Source organism: Myotis davidii, unplaced genomic scaffold (assembly GCF_000327345.1).
Source record: "Myotis davidii unplaced genomic scaffold, ASM32734v1 scaffold616, whole genome shotgun sequence".
Classification (NCBI taxonomy): Eukaryota; Metazoa; Chordata; class Mammalia; order Chiroptera; family Vespertilionidae; genus Myotis; species Myotis davidii.
This window is the reverse complement of record NW_006291965.1, coordinates 4,731,331-4,736,497: the sequence shown is the minus strand read 5'-3', so window position 1 is coordinate 4,736,497 and position 5,167 is coordinate 4,731,331.

The following is a 5,167-nucleotide window of genomic DNA, read 5'->3' as shown; positions in this document are numbered from 1 at the left end:
GTAATATTATGGATCCACAGAGTAGAGTCAATGGAAGTATCAAAAATTTTTGTGCTATCTTGAAGAAGAGGTCAAACTATTTAAAAATAATAATATGGTGATATTAAAAAATACATTATTTATGGAAAATATCAGTGAGATGATACTATTATAGAAACATATTTGGTTAATAAACTGATTAAAGTATGTGAATAAATGCCAAGAATAATTATTTTGCATATGTTATTTTTAGTATTCCTATAATTAATACATATTTTTAAAAAGTTTTTGCTTTATATTAACTGATACGTGTTATTTTTCCTTTCAGGAATCTTTCTTTTTCTCTATTGTTTTCTTTTTTGAGTTGTAAATGACATAGTATATTAGTTTCAGGTGTACAACATAATGATTTGACATGTGTCTACATTGTAAAATGATCACTATAATAATTCTACTCAATATATATGATGACAGATGAAAATTATTTTTAATAGAACTGTGTACACCTAATTATTCAATTAATAAATATTTCTAAATCATACTTTCATTATTTTTATTGCTAATCATAATCTCAAATGTATCCCAATTTGGACAATAAATTTTATGGTCACCCTAATGAAAGTGTTCTTTCTGGGAAAAATTAACTTCAGTTTATGAACTTAGAGTTCTCACATACCAAATTAAATGCAAAATTTGTTGAAGCTTGAAGACACAGCTAATCCTCTGTTAGAAGCTAGGAACTCAGTTTTGCAAAGGAGTATGATACAGGCTTTGCTTGTGAAGTAATTCTAAAAGTCTATTGGCCACACACACATAAAAGGAAGACGGAAGGAAGGAAGGAAGGAAGGAAGGAAGGAAGGAAGGAAGGGTCAAAATATGGAGTTAAAGGATTTGGATTCATTACTAACAATGATGGTTTTTAGCCTGTGTCTTGGGTAAATCATTGAGTTTCTCTCAGTTTCCGTTTCTTCATGTGTAAAATGGGAATAGTAATAATGGCTTATGTCTCAGGATTGCCAGGAAATGATGTGTGTGAAAGTGCCTAGTAAACCAGGAAGTGACAGGCAATCTTTGACTCTTAGGACAATCAGCTGAAGCAGGAGCAGACCTTCAAGAATCAAACAAGGAAGAGCTTTTGGAATGATCTTTGGCTGTCTGGGGAGGGTCAGAAAAAATAAAGAGAGTGGGCAGGAAGACTGCCCTGGATTCAGGCAACCCCTCGAACTAGATCTCTGGTTTGGTGGTGATGTTTATGGCAATGCTGATTATTTTTGTGCTGGAACAGAAGATATATGATAACAGAAGCCTTCCACATACATTCACATGTAAATTTTTCCCTTATCCAGGTTTCCACCATACACAGCTCAGCTGCCTGTCCCTCAGCCCCAGCCTATGAACAACAAAACCCCATGCCATCAATATATTACTAAAATGCATCCGCAAGACACCATGTAGCCCCTGCCTCTTGGTGACATTTGTCCTCCCTAAGGTGGCCGAGGTGGCCAGAACCCAGCAAGACATACCCACAGCCATGATGCAAGTCAAGTGCCGACTGGCTCTGCCATATTCTGGTGATAGATTCCTCCCACCTGGGTGCCTTGGGTCTCAGGCTGCCAGTCATTTCTGTGAGATTTGTAACCTGAGCTATGTATATTCCCCAGTATTAAATTGCAGAGGCATGGGGTTAAATCTCCACTAGTTAAATATAATCCGTTCCAATGTTAAATTATTTTTGTTTCAAAGTCTTCAGGTTTAAAACTGGTTACATTTTGCTATGAGCCCTCTACCTTCAAATCTTCAATCCCAGTTACCTCCTCTCACTACCCTATCCCCTGCCCTGATTCTTTGGGGTCTCAGGTCAGCTTCCCCTTCCAGGTTGGTGCCAGTCTTTTCCTGACTCTCTCAGCAGATGGTGCAGTCCTGACAGTGGATTCACCCTTCCCTAGGAGCTCATTTTGAATCATTTTTCAGGACACCTACTAAGACTCATAACTATTCTACTTTCTCAACCATCATGATCAATGACACAGGAATTTTGGGGGGTGAAAAAGGCAGGTTTAGGAAATATTAGAAATTTTAGAAATTAAGGGGACCATGGAAGAAGCACAGGGAACAATCCTGCCCAGAGGAACACTGCATGTTCCAGTCCAAAAATTCCGTTTCATCAAGAAAGAAACAAAACCAAACAAGCCAACAAATAAAACATCACCACCTAGAGTGGATTGGGCATTGTCTAAATCAGAAAGGAAGGGATGGAGACCTCATCAGGATCACCTTTATTTACAGATCTGCGTTAAACAATACAGCAGGACACTTTGAGAGCATGGGCCTTGGTGTCTAACAGACCCAGTTTGAATCTGTTCCCATCTTATGCTTGTGTGACATTGCATAAGTCACTTTTCATCCCTGGATCTCAGTTTCTTATCTGTCACATGAGAATGAGATCTACAGCTACCTCATGAAGTTGACATAGGATCAAGTAAGATAATGTATTAAAGCACCTAGCATAGAGCTTGTACAGAGCAAGCACCTAATCAAGGTACGCACTCAAAAATTATTAATAGTACTAAATATCTAATCCACTAAAATATAATATTATAAATTATATAATCCACTGAGGCCTCTGAGAAGCCAAATGGCTCTCTTAAGACCACACATCACAATTCTGACCTAATAGCAGAGCATGAACTTCCACTAGACATTCATTTCATTTAGCTTTTATTTAAAGTCTACTGGATACTAGGCACCAAGCTAAATGCTGAGGATGCAAAGATGAATGAGACAAGGTTAATAGCCACAATGAACTCAAACATTAGAGGACATGAACTGTGTGTGTAAATAATTAAAATTAGGTAAGAGAAGTAACAGAAGTGCAGAAGAAGAGCAGACTTAGCCAGAATAATTCTTTCTCAAATAACAGGAGTTGATGAGACACAGCTTTGAAGGAGGCCAAATAGTCACAGCATAAAAAAGCATATCCTAGAAAGAAGAAAAAGTGTGCAAAAGAATGGAAAATAAGTACATGGAGGTCTGAAATTGCATGGTCCATGTGACCACGATTTTTTTATCTTAATTGAGTTAATTTGCAGAAGCACAAAGTATGAGGTGGGATTAAAGTCAGCAACCAGTTTAAATGTTCTCTCATGGCTCATCCTCTTCACCCTTTGTCACCATAACAGACTCTATGGGAACTGAAACCAAATCAGAAGTTGTAGAAACATTTGAGGATACAATTATCATTGGGAAATAGCAAGACTAGTTATATGGGGTCTCTCTACTTACTCAATAGTAATGCATCCTTAAAATCAGCAAGAAAAGGTGCAACTGAGAGTAAAAAGCAACTCAAGGCAACACGGAGGGTTCGCTGGAAGTAAAGAACTAAACCTTAGTACTCACTGGAGTTCGGTGCCACAATCACAGGCACCTGCCTCTTATTTGAAGTGCATTCAAATCTTGTAAGGATTTCCATGACCTTGCTCAGCCTCACTCTTGAATCCCATAGGTGATATATTTGGTCTGTGTTCCTGTTCTTGGCACAGAGCTCCCCAAACCCTTCGAATTTGTCTTTTGCTATGTTAATGAGGTAACTTTTGGAAAGCACTTAGGAATTAGGGCTGGTTGCCAGGGAACCAGTTCTGCAAATAGAGGATTGTAATTTTCAGTCCCAGCCCCTGACCTCCCAGGAGGGGAGAGGGACTGGAGTCTGATTTCAATCACCAATGGCCAGTGATTTAATCAGCCTATGTATTGAAGCCCCCATAGAAGCCCAGAAGGACAGGGTTTAGAGAGCTTCCAGGTTGATGAACATGTGGAGGTTTGGGGGAAAGGCATGGAAACTTGGTGCTCTTTCCCCATACCTGGCCCTGTGCATCAGCTCCATGTGGCTGTTTCTGAGTTATATCCCTTTATAATCTATTAAGTAAACTGATTTCTGACTTCTGTTAGCTGCTCTAGGAAATTAATCACTCCCAAGAACAGGCTTATTAGAAACTCCTATCTATAGCCTGGTGGTCAGAAGCACAGGTGGTCAGTAAGTACAGGCTTACTACTGTTAGGGTCAAAAATAGAGTATTGGGGACTAGCTATAGTTATAAGAAATATTAATCATGCTCTGTTAACCTTGATTGCCTTGTTCTGATTAAAGAAAGGACATTCTAACCTGTCTGGGAGTGGTAGGACCCCTAGACCTGGAGTCAACCTTAGAATACGGTCCATTCACATTTAAGAACTGCCTATTATCATGGAAAGATCAGCAACCTTGTTGCCCAAACAATGGAGTCCCACCCCAGCCCACATTGCCCATTAATGTTTGTAATTCCTACTTCTGCATGTAACCTTGGTCCTACCCAATATAGGCAGCTGGTTTATGGGGGGAGGATGCAGAGCAGATTTTCGTGGATGACCTGTTGCTCTCTCATAATGGCTCAAGTAGTGACAGGCAGCCCAGTGACCCATTGGTTGGTTTCACCACTGATGTTTGAAGGTGAGAGCGGTCTTGTAGGGCTGAGCACTTAACCTATGGGGTTCAATGTTATCTTCAGTTAGATAGTAGCAGAACTGTGTTGAATTGTAAAATACTCAGCTTGTTCTGATTAAAGAAAGGACATTCTAACCTGTCTGGGAGTGGTAGGACCCCTAGACCTGGAGTCAACCTTAGAATACGGTCCATTCACATTTAAGAACTGCCTATTATCATGGAAAGATCAGCAACCTTGTTGCCCAAACAATGGAGTCCCACCCCAGCCCACATTGCCCATTAATGTTTGTAATTCCTACTTCTGCATGTAACCTTGGTCCTACCCAATATAGGCAGCTGGTTTATGGGGGGAGGATGCAGAGCAGATTTTCGTGGATGACCTGTTGCTCTCTCATAATGGCTCAAGTAGTGACAGGCAGCCCAGTGACCCATTGGTTGGTTTCACCACTGATGTTTGAAGGTGAGAGCGGTCTTGTAGGGCTGAGCGCTTAACCTATGGGGTTCAATGCTATCTTCAGTTAGATAGTGGCAGAACTGTGTTGAATTGTAAAATACTCATGTGGTGTCACAGAGAATTTAGATGTGAGGGGAAAACCCACACATTAAATTTGGGAGCAGAATGCTACCATCTTATACCATTTTGCCTTTCTTTTGTGCTTACCCAGCAGGTCTCATTTCAGTTCCATGAACAGTCTCTTTTTTACTTTGGTG